The sequence below is a fragment of the Haliaeetus albicilla genome, chromosome 4 (genome assembly GCF_947461875.1).
Source record: "Haliaeetus albicilla chromosome 4, bHalAlb1.1, whole genome shotgun sequence".
NCBI lineage: Eukaryota > Metazoa > Chordata > Aves > Accipitriformes > Accipitridae > Haliaeetus > Haliaeetus albicilla.
Window position 1 is genome coordinate 22,539,503 of NC_091486.1, and position 12,609 is coordinate 22,552,111.

Consider the following 12,609-nt stretch of genomic DNA (forward strand, 5'->3'; position numbering starts at 1 on the left):
GACTGATAGGCATTGAATTCATAACAAAATACAAAGAACAACACTAGTTTATTTGAAAGACTCATTAATTCCTAGACTTAGCCCTCTAGCACTGCTGGATGTTGTTCCTTTGATGTGGAAGGTTATGCATTTAAGGCAAATTTTACATGCTTCAAATCAAGAGACTTGGCAAATATTGCTGAGGCCATAAACAAGTATTGGCTTTATTATACCCTGTTGGTCAAGTAGTTGTGTTATTGCTGGCTTAAAATTCTAATTATACTTTTTCTTAGCTGGTAAAGAAGTGTTAGGTAGAAATGTCAGCAGAAACAGAGGAAGCCTATTTAAGCTAGAAAGCAAATCTTAGTTAGTATTGTTTTCCAAGTTTTGGGGTTGGTTTTTATTCCTGATAATTCTTAAATGATTTCTTTAAGAAATTGCAAGTAAAGAAGTCACAAAAACACTGCAGACCAGACAGAGTGAGAGGGGAGGAGTGTGTGTGTTTAAAAAAAACAACTTGTGGAATATACTGTTGTATCATTCATGCAGATTTCCTAAATATATTTCATACTTTTTCCTTTCATAGGTTTCCTGAGTATTTTCCTTGAACCTTAGTTTCCTGTGGCGACATACAGGAAGATTCATAATATGGTCCTGAATAAATAATGTATTAAGGCATTTTTTTCTAAAGCCAAACCACAGATGAAATGTTATTTGAGTAGCAACTGATACTTACTTTCAACTAAGGACTGAATAGGAGAGAAATTAGAAGAGTTACTGTTAAGCATATTGTCTCTCTAGCTCAAAGAGTCCTTTTTTTTATTTTAGAAGAACGATAAATTGTCTGAAAATGATTGCCCTTTAATAAACAGAGGAACTTAACTGTCAGAGTGCTTAAGTCCTTTCCTTGGCATTTACAGCTAAAATCCACCCCACATAATATTTAATAAAGCCAGGCAGGGTGAGATTATGGATAAGCCTGGTCATCCTGTTGCCAGCATTTGGTGGTCTTAGAGTTACTAATTTTTGAGATCAGTGAACAACAACCATTTTTCTACAAGGGTTGTGGCTGTTAATGTACATACACATTTGTCTGCTTAACTTGTAGGAATGGCTGTGGAATCTTGGAGAAAAATTAAAACTGTATTACTGTTAGAGCTAGCGTATTTGGGTGGTGTATTTGGCTGCTTCTGTAAGTCGGATCAAAGACTTCACTCTTTTGCATTAGTGCCAGCACATTTGGGCTGACCTAGAGGTAGAAAAAACTTAAACATACCATGAAATACAGGCACAGATAGGAAAGTTATGGGTGCTGAACTTGCTCCTTTGTTGTATACGTTATGGAAAAAGCATGCAGATGAGAGCTATGAGTGCAAACTGGAAGGTAAGGTCAAGCTGTAATGAATGTCATTAACTTAACACTGACAGAATTAAGTGCTAGCTTCATTTAGAGAGAGCCGTTGGGCATTACTACAATATGTGTACTTAATAGCAATGATAATACTTGTCCTAAAGAAGCAAGGTGGCCTAAATAATAATAAGTGGATAGTTCAGGTTCTCTCTGCTCGTGGTTTGCAGATGGTGCAGTGGGAGTTGCCTCTCCATCTCTATACATACATGCTGCTGTGAGAATGTGGTGTTATCCAACCGACTGTGTGTGCATTGCCTTGATAACATTTCCAGTGGTGCAGTGTGTGCCACCAGCTGTCCCGTCACACGTGCTGGATGGAGTTGTTGGCGGGTAGTCAGAACAGCACCGAGAAGCCAGGGATACCCTTTTTTCCCCTCAGTGTGGGTGTTAAACGGTTGTCTAGTTAAATTATCCATCAGAGCACTAAGCAAGGTGCTTCAGTTCAGCAAAGAAATCCTTCTGTATGAGCTCTGTAGCCTTTTCACAGCTATTGAGTTAATGAGGTGGCTTTTGGATGAAGAGTCCATGTCTGGTGGCTGCTTTGGAGCTCCAGGCTGCATAAAGCACATGTTCCCGTGACAGTCATGGGAAGGGGAGCACTCCAAGTCTTCAGTAACTGGGGCACCAGTGGAGAGTTTTGTAACCCTGACAGAGAACGAAATGTGCCCTTATGTAATAAGCAGGCACAGAGCAAGCAAAATGACAGTGATCCCCACCTACACCTTCAATTGTTGAACTGCTGTTGTCCTTCCAGAGAAGACTTCAGTTTTGCTGGCAACTGCATTGATCGACTGTGACTTGGGAAGAAAAGTGACAGAACCCACAGCAAATGTGGAGCTGCTTAAAAAGAGCTCTGACTCTTTTTACATGGAGATAATTCAATTTACTACTAGAAAAAATGTTCCTTGGGCCCAGAGTGGCTTTTCCATGATGCAAAGGAGAAGGCAGCAGTGCCAAAAGGGCCATAGACCATTCTTGACTGCCTTATCTTTCTTGCCATTGAGTAGTGTGGGTACTATCTAAGGTAGAGGAGCTTCAATAGGACAAAGGCTGAGAGTGAAACTCAATGATAAACATGCTTGGCTGGGATGAATGACACCCAAAATCCAGGCCCAAACAGACTAAAACAGTAACTTGATCAGATTCTTCTTGTCCCAGATTTCTCACTTTCTCTACCCCTTCCCTTCTGTTTCTTTTCAAGCAACTTCCATTCTGGTCCTAAACAGAGTGCAGAGAAACTCCAAAATGTACACTTTTTTTTTCTTCCCCCCCCCCCCCAAAATGGAATAATTCCTTTGCTGCCAGCCTTCATCAGATGTCCTGGGCATTAGCAGATGGTGGTTATAGGAAGAAAAAGACAGTAATAAAATCTCTTGTCTATAGACACTGTTTGTGCCACAGCCTTGTGGCGAAAATAAATTACTTTTCAGGGACCTTAGCCAGCAATCACCCCATAGAGTTTTGTGTGTCAATCTGAAAGAGAAGGCGCCATTTGATTGTCTGAGCTGTGGAGACTGCTAATGGTGAGACTTTAGTGGCATCACGTACCTGCTTAAGATTTCAGATGCTATGGTGATAAGTACCTATATGAAATATGAAGTAGATAATTTCATGAGGTGATGATTCATGATCCAGTATTAGTCAGAAAGACAGTAATAAATGGGGTGCTGATGATTATTTTACTAGCAAGTCAATGGGTTGTTTCTTAAGGATTTGGTGATTCTGACATGAAACTTGGAGTTAACAGCAGAGTATTTGTAGTCACTAGGAAAGGCATCCACCTAGTATAACCTCAGATTGTAATGCTCAGGCACTTAGCTTGCTATTTTAGCTTCTGGGGAGAGTCTGTCCATAGCTTTTCTTTCTCTTGTGGGAATTTAGGCAGTTTTGCTTCTTTCCTCAACTTGATAGATCAAAGTTGCATAAAGGAGAAGAAAAAGTGGTGAACTGAGCAAAGTAGACTTTTCTATTGCCATGCATTTCTGTTGATTTTTATTCCTTTCTCTCTGTCCCCATGGCACTGCCTAACATCAAGGAAAAACAAGCTTTCTCCTGATCAAGAGTAGGGTAAGGACCTTGTGCTCTGCACTTGGAGTATGCAGCGCATGAGAAAACACAAGGAAGTGGATTGTCTTGAGTCTTTTCTGAAGCTCATGTGGTTTCTGTGTTATTCATGGAGAGTATCTGCAGTACTTTACAAGGCTAAAAGTTGTTTCTGCAGAGGACTTTTTATAGTGGTATAAATTGGATCAATTGGTCTAACAACTCTGCTGGAACATAGTTCTAGCACAGAAATGTATTTTAAAAAAAAAAAAAAGGTGTCTGACCAGAAATATGTTCCCAAAAACATCTTAATGAAGAATGTTGCATCTGAATATAGTGGAATGGGAATTCCAGGCATGGAATAAGCTACTGGGGAAAGGGCTTCAAGGTATGCTGCGGACCCCTGGGACGATGTAACTCTTGGAAGACTATGAATGGGGACTTTGCTGATTGCCAGACAGAATATAGGATCCAGGAATGTCTTTGTTAATGTCTGACATGTCAGAAGGCCAATGCAGTAGTGATTCCCAAACCACTTCCAGTTTCTTCCCAGTTTCAGTGTATTGCACTGCTGCTCACACTACCAGTGCATAGGCATGTTTGCTTTTCTCAAAGAATAAATAGTATAGAAAGAGCAAGCATCCTGGCCTCCCTTGCTGTCCGGAGCAAAGGGAGAGAACCCATGATGCCCTAAGTTATTAGCCTGGGACTTGGGAACGTCATCAGGCTCATGACTTGTCTGTCCTAGAGCTATGTACATTTAAACAAGCTGTTTATTAGACACATTTACATGGTTTCCAAGGAGTGGCTGGCGGAAACATATGGCCAAGAGAATTTTTTGCATTTATGCAACAGTCTGCATGTGAAAACATGGAAATGTGCTGACTGAAAGGCCAAAGATTTTTTTTCCCCTCATTCTTCTCCAGAAAAAGCTTGGATACTAAAGTATCTGTAAGTGGGGTGTCTTTTAGTTTTGATGTAGGGGTCAGAACAGTCTCTGTCTCATCTCTGAGTCAGAACATACTCTTTTTCCTAAGGAATTGAAACTGTGTTTATGTACGTTGCTTTTGGGGAGATTTTATCTATCTATAGCTGTATATATGTGTGTGTGCACGTGTGTGTGTATAGAGACAGATATATACAGAATACTTTTTTCTCGTCATGTACATTTGTGTGAAAATTTTATGGGCAGTTTGCAACTTCTTGGCCATATTGCTTTTCTCGACTAGCAGAGTAATTCTCTCCTACAAAATTGTACTGGAAAAATAACTATGCAAGGGAAAGAAATTGAGACAGCTGCTTGGTTGTTGAAATTCTGAACTGTGCTGATACAAATCTTAACAAAGCGCATAAAAGAATTCATCAGTCTGTGCTTTGTGTGTAGCAGTAAAGCACTAGAAAATAAATAGGCGTCAAAAAGCTTCTAGCTCTGAATTTTTAATAGCCTCAGGCCCTCTTAAGTCAGCTTCTAAAACACTGCTGAATACAATGATCTTTGAGATGCAAGCAAAAATATGTGGTAAATGGTATTATGGGTCCATTTAATTCTGATTTGTGAATACAGGTTTTCAGCTGCCTCAGTGGTACATGCAACTGAGGACTAACTAGTGTTTCACAACCAGAAAAGAGAACAAGGGGATGGGTCTGTCATGCCATGCTATGTGCTCTGGGGCGAGTGTGATAATTACTGTTCAATGGCCATAGAATTACCAAATCTCCCTCGTTTTCCTCTGCTGTTTTCCATGGGGCAGGAATGGCTGCTCCTTCTCCCTCTCTCACAGGTATGAGGCATAACCTCTCCCCTGCTGCTCCGGTCTGTTCAGGAAATCTAAAGCACTGGTAACTCAACCACCTGCTTGGTGAAAGGGAAACTGCACACCGGACTAGTATGCTGATGAAAAGTTAGATGTTTTCCTTGCTATTATAACTCTGGATTTTTTATTTTTTTTTAAACTGGGCAGATACTTAGTTCTGCTGCTCCTTCTTGTAATGTCCTGCAGTGGGCTGCGTGCTTCTGGGAGAGGTGCTTCTGTTGACATATGATCATAGGACAGCAGTCTCGCCTGAAAGAGAAAGCATCAAGGACAATCCAAAATTTCTGGAAGTCACTGTGAAATAGCAGCAAAATCTGCAATGAGGCATAGTATTGGAAGCCTCTAATTACTGATTTATTTCTTCTGGAACACTTTGTACTGAAACAGTTAATAGGACTGATAAATGTTTATACAGGTGAAAAAAGTGAGTCATTTGCATATTTTTCTTGCTGATCCTTAACTTTACTTCTTTTCAGTATTTCAGTTAGCTTTCTGTGACCTTGAGTGAAATATTCATTGGTGTTTCTCAGAAAGTGTTAGGATACTGGAGCAGCTACTTTGTATTCCTGTTAGTGGTGTCTGAAGAACACAGTATTGTGCGATATCATGGAGGAGTAGGGAGTGTATATTTGTGTACACCTCTCTGTGTCTGGATGTAGTTGGTTTTTTTTTTCCCTTTCTCCCCACTATGGCCTTAAAACAAAGGGAGTTGGACAGGAAGAATAAGAGGAGGAGTATTCCTTCAAACACAATAGCTGGGTTTATAGCCAAGAGACTGCTTGGCTCAGGTCAGGCAACAAGGTGGTTTCCCCAAAGCTGCTAACTCAAAACACCACCATGTTAAAACAGACCTGTAAAGGGAAAGCCAGGGAAGCTGTCAGCTGCTGTGATTGACCCAGTTTCTCTGAGTGCCAGTGTCAAGCTAAGTTGCCCAAGCTAACTTCTTTTAACCTACTGGAGCATCAGATTGAGGCTAAATGGTGTGAACACAGATTTTTCTTTAAATCCACTCAGCAAAGTGTAGCCCTTTGCAAAATAAATTTTGAGGCATCCTACTTCACTTTGAAGAAGTTTTTCTGTGTCACTGTTTGCTGCTGCTGTCTGTATGCTCCAGCTGTGCCAAGTTTATTAGATCAAAAGGAAAGAGGAGCAACTGCTATGTGATCTGTCTTTGTAAAACAATGTGCCCTTTTCAAATTAATTATCTGAGAAATTACTCTCACTTAGCATAAATCTTCATGGCTGGCAGGATTTTTTTGTTGTTGGAACCAACAATTTTATTTTTTATTATAACACATACAGAGCCCTGTCGACAGTTTTGATTTTTTTTTTTTTTCACGTGAAGTCCTTGTTGGTTTGTACTAGTTGCACTTGAAAAACGAATAAAGGTTGAGTCTGACAGCCTTCATCAGAGGGAAAGACCACTTCAGTGGTGTTTTCTGAAAGTCTGTATTGATTACTTATTTATTTATTTTTTCTTTACTTAATGTCATGTAACTAAGTAATGTGTATCTTTCCATTAAAAGATAGGGGAAATTCATGTCAATGAATCCTGATAGAAGTATGTCATAAAAATGCTGGTGAAAGTAAATTGGTGGCTCTTAAATAGCCATAAATTGCTTGTAAAGCAAGAAGTGTGTTCCTGTTTGATTTGGTTTTTAACCACTAAAAGAAGGGAGTCATAAACCTGCTGTGTGTTTCTACAGTAGAAATGCTAGAGAGACAACAACTAATAACAAAAATGGATTCTTGGTATTATCAAACTTGTGAGGTTCTATTACTGTTTTCATTATGTTAAGCGTGTCTCTAAAAAGAGCAGCTTGAAGATCTCGGCTCTCATTTACTTGAAACAAAATAGTGTCTAAAAAAGTCACCTTTGCCTTCACAATGGAATGAAAGCTGGAAAATAAGGGTGTGCCTTCACTCCATTTTGCCTCAGGTGGTCACATCTCCCATGGGCTGCACATCATGAATACTGATTTGCTACTGGACTCCTTCTGTGGTGATGCTGCTACCTCTTGCCAAAAGGGAATGCAGGCACTATTGAAAGGATAATTCATTGAAAAGATAATTCACTCCACGGTTTCCTCCAGACAGATGATATGGGTATAAAATTTGCCACATCTGACTCTTCCAGCTGGCATAGTCTTGTTATCCAAGCAGGGCTAGTGCCTCTACATTGTGCCATAGGGCAAGCAGCACATGCTTGGTGTCAGGCTATAAAAACACTATTCTGGCAAAGTGCAATACAACAGTCTTAGTATTTCAGAAATCTGGATCCTTCTTGCAGGGATGGAAGAAAAGAAAGGGGGGGGGGGGGGCGGGCACAAAAATAACCACAAACCCACAAATCCTCATGGTATTTGAGCTGTATTTCATGTGAATGTGAAGTTAGATCCTGGGCACATGCCGTCCAGCGTTCCAGCCCGGAGCACTGTGGATATGAGCCCATCCAAACTAGTTGGGTCTCTTGCAACTGTGAACTCTGTGAAATGTCTAGATAAGGTTTCATACATCAGGTGATACAGATTTAATGATGGTGTTAGTGTAAGGCAAGGTGGAACAACAAAGGCTAGCTCTTACACTACTCAGGCAAAACTGTCTTTGAAGGGAATAGAACTGTTACTGGTGAAACCTATAGAGCTGGGTTGCCTGTCACTATTTCCCATTGTGCTGCTAGGCTGGTGTGAGCAGAACAAACTGTTCCATTGCCATTTTGAATTAAAATTGTCATTAAATGTAATGTGAGAGTATGGTACTTTGCAGATGCAAATAGCAGCACTGTGACTGTAGATGCTACAGGGATTGTGCAGGAGATCAGAAGCACAACAGAAGAAGAGAGAGGGTCACCTTAGTACAAGATAAAAGCATATGGAAATGATGACTTGTATAAAGAAAATAAATGGAATACAGCAACTGCCTATCTCATTGTGCAAGAACCAGCAGGTATCAAATGAAAAAGAAAAGGAGCATATTCAAAATTGAATAGTGAAAATTGAATAGTTTTTCACACTCTGAGAAATTAAACAGGATTTCATGTTTCTGTCATGGAATTCATTGCTCTCCTGAGGCAATAATTCAGCAGTAATTTGTAATTAAACAGATTATTTTATTTACTTGGGCAACCAGAGTATTTAGTATTGTGCTGATAAATAGACTGTATCCATAGTTTGCTTAGAAAACTTATGAAGACTAATCTTAAGTCTTTGTAAAGTATCATGCATGCTGAAACTGGAGTACAGAGGTAAGGAAGAGAAGAGCCATGTGACCAAACAGCGTTTGTGGCACGAAGGGCGTAGCAGGGAGTAGAGGCTCAGGTGTTGGCAGAGTCAGATTTGTGAGACGGCTTGGCGAGGGAGGACATAGGTTTTCAATGAGATGTGGAGGGCGTTGGAGTCTGTGAAATTGTTCCAGAAGAGGGATGATGTGACCTTCACTGAGTGCAACAAGAGTTTATTATAGCTGCAGGTAGTAGGGAAGTTGAGATGAGTCACGGATGCCAAAAAGGAGGCTCTAATTGAAGTCATCTAGCAAGTGGCAACTAAAGTGTAGAGAGTAGCAAAGAGAGTCTGGCAGTCGTTATCTATAGTAAGCATGTAAAATACTGCGATTTTTGTCACAGTACTGTAAGACTTACATCTAGACTCTGGGATTGATACATTCAAGGACCTATTATTCTCTTAAGAGTGTTATATCTAATAACATCACAGAAAAGGAAGAGAGATGTGCTTGAATGCAAGGCCTCAACAGAAGGTAAAAGAGAATGAGGCATTTATACTGAGACTCATGTCAGGGAAACTAGTGCTGTGCAAAAAGGCCTGGAGTCATGTTTGGGTATATAAAGCTAAGACAGAAATCCTGCTCTGTTATACATCAGGGTGAGATGTTGCTCCTTGAGACTAGCACTCAATAGCTTTGTACATTACTGATTCCTTTGTCTGATACCAGGGTAGGCTGAGATGAATTTATATTTCTCTCTAAGCCACATGTGAAGTCAGTGCAGAAGAGTATTGATAAAGCTTTTTATTTAGTGTAAATGTGGTTTTTTGTATGTTGTCATTCAGAGCTGGTTCACTGATGGCTTCCCTGCTCCAAGAGAAAGAGAGTAAGACAGTACTGGTTGCCTTGAGTTACATAAAATGTAATTTGTAGCCTGAGTCCCTGGACACATGAATAAGTTAATGGCTGGCAAGCTGTCCTAGTTTTAAAGTTGTGAGAACACAGTGCAGTCACTGACAGCAATTTTAATTCTGCCCTAACACTTGCTCTCTGATGAATCAGGATGAGACATCTTGAACATACCTCCTCTCCAACGCACAGCTTGCTCAGAACTTGCACTTCCAAAGGCAGAGTCTGGGCAATGACACCCAGCTGTTACAGTGTGGTTTGCTGTAGGTTTATGCCTTCAGCTTTGCCTTTTGGAGCTTCTGTATTAGGCTCTGGACTATTCACATTTCTTTGGTGTCCAGGCTGGATAAGCAACTTAATTATACACCCTTTTATGACTTTATTATGTACTTTTGTTCTGTGGCGTACTTGCACAGGCTGGCTCAGGCTGTAGTTCAGCAGCACAGGCTACTGTTGAAGCTCTAGTGAACAGTAGAGGCCACCTCCCTGGCCTCTGCGTCCTTGCCCTCCCACTTGCCTTGCCCTGTGCCAAACAGCTGGCTGTACAGTGGTTTCATAAGGCAGCACACTATACTTACGGGGCTTAAAGGTCACCCTGCATAAAAACATGGGATGCTTGTCAGTCAGATTTTCCTGTTGTGGGTCACAAGGTGGTCACATAAGCATGCTGGAGTACTGTTGCTTGTGGTTGTGTGGTGTATGCATGCATCTGAGTAACAGAAGGGAAACCAGGGAGACATGGGCAGTACTTGCATCCAATGTGAAAACTCAGCTTTTGGTGTGGCAGAGGGGAGAAGGGGGGGAAATTGCTGCAGCCACCTGGCCCCTTCTGATGTGGCTGGGTGGGAGGACATGGTGTGGTGGAGCACAGCATGGTGTGCCATACAGTGCTCTAAGTGCATCTCTTCCTGCTGCCAGCTCTATACGAGTGCTTAGATTAACACTGGCTGAGAGAATGCATGCTTTTCTGCTCAACAGCGGCTTCTGTGGCTGTGTTTACACCCTTTATCGAAGTCTTCCTATCATTATTTCTCAATTTTGAATAGTAAAATACTGGGTCTGGCTCTGTTCTTTTTGCCCTGCTATGCCACTGCATTCAGAAAGCTGAACTGTCTGGTGAAGGGGAAGGTGGGAGTAGACGTCTTGCAACTCTGTAGTATGCTGCTCAAGAGACTTACTCCAGTTAGTTTGAGACTGGTATGAAACAGACTGCAGAATTGGGCAAGGTTGGTGGTTTCCCTCGTGATTCCTTTCCTACCTTATCTGCCATGCTTACCTGTGAATCTGGTCTATGATCTGTTTCCTCTTTTTAAGCTGGGCCTCAGGACATCTCTGTGCCCAAACATGGGATTGGGGGAAATGAAAACATTGGTTGTCAGGAATCGCCAGCCCTCTTCCCATGCTGTTCTGCTGGAGCAGACAGGCAAAGATGTCCATGCTGCATCCTCAGACTGTGTTCACCATATCTTTAGACTGTGCTGTAAGCACTTTTCATTTTGTATCTTAGGAAATTCCCCTCTTCCGTCAAATTGGATTACTTAAAACTTTGAATTCCCTGCCCTTACTGCCTTCTGTGACACAGTTTTTAACACAATTAATAAATTTAAATTAACTCATGTGCTGGTCCTGCAAAGACACGATCACTTACCTTTATCATTGCACATTAAGCAAGGTTAGAATAAATTAACTAGGTTTCTATTCTCTTGCGGTTTCTGTGTGCTCATCGTTATTTTATGTTATGGAAATTAAATAATTCTTCTCTAAGTTCTAGTTAATGTGAACAGTAGTTCAAAATTACAGTCACAATATAACAATTAAAGACAACTAAAGGAAAACTGCAAAGACTGCAGTAGCTGCTGCTTTCTTATGTTCCACGCACCTTGAATTGTCTAGTTCTTAATTATGGAAGAGACTGACTGCCTTCTTCGGTCAGCCTCAGCTGAAGTTGAGTTGCCAAACACTGCAGATGAAGCATTGAAGTTGCCAAACACTGCAGACAGGTGGCCTGAAAGTGGAGGAACATGGAGACACAGCTGGGATGTTTTCAAAAGAGCCATAGGGAATATACAGCCAAGAAAGTAAGGGCTCAGTCTGGGATGCTACAGATTTCAAGACTACTTTTGATGTTTAGTAGATGGGATTCACAGGGCTTAAAAACTGACTTTTGATGGTTTGGGGAGGATCTTCTGTGAATTCCGCACAGGGTTTTCTCCCAGTTTATCTCTCTTGTTCTACTTGAGCCATTGGGCTGCTGCTTCTTTACCATTTGTTAGTGTGTTTGTCTGTGATACTGATCTCTCCTAAGTAGTAGATTTCAGGTATTGATATCTCTTGTTCTCTTGTCAAAAATATTTTATTGCTGCCAAAATTTGAGGGCTTTTTAAATTTCTTTTAAATGCAACTTTCCAATAATAAAACCATTCTTGTCCAAGTAGAATAGCAAATAGTGTAAAATAGTTACTATCTATTAATAGTGAAGGTTGCATTTACTTCTCAAATCTGTAATGTCAGTTCTTTATTTCATCTGTGATATTGGTTTTAAAAGCTGAGCAGAAGAAGGGGAAGACAGCAAAAACTTTCTCTTCCTCCATTTCACAACACATTCTGTTCTTTTCATTGCTTTTATCCTGTAGATTTGATGTTTGCTTCCTTTATATGCCTTAGTGGTTACTTGTGTGATTTTTGCCTTGTACTTTTTACCTTCTTATTGCTTTGTCTTTTCCTACAAAGTTCTCTTTTCTTTTTCTAAGATGTTAATTTTGTTACCAATCCAAAGTGTGCTTTTGTTTGACCTGTTATGTGTTTGCAGTATGAAAGCAACATAAGCAATGTTTACCTAGGCTGTAATAACTTTATGAAATGCATTGCAAGCAAGTATTTATTCATGAAGACATACTGTCAGATTCAGAATAAACTCTCCATTCTTACGTGGATGCAAATTTTTGATTCTTCAGTAAATGCAGATATCCACCAAGTTCTACTCTTATTTTCATTTAAAAAAGAAAGACAAATGTGAACAAAATGCTAATTTAGAATGATACCCTTCTTATTCCCATTGCTGCTGTCTTCAAAGTTGTTAGCTGTTTTGCATATGTACCACTAGCAAATGGTGTTTGCCAAATTCACACTGAATCCATACAGATTTGGTCCAATAGGAGCTCCCCAGGGATACCTTTTGTAGCAGGTTGTTCTCTTCCACAGGAGGCTGCAAACTACACAGACTTAGTAGTCAAA

The 12,609-nt window shown here is 40.5% G+C and overlaps 1 protein-coding gene across 2 annotated transcripts in view; it reads left to right on the forward strand.

The window, feature by feature from the left end:
- CERS6 (ceramide synthase 6) overlaps positions 1-12,609 on the forward strand; it is a 134,880-nt gene that overhangs the window by 47,007 nt on the left and 75,264 nt on the right. The window lies entirely within an intron of this gene.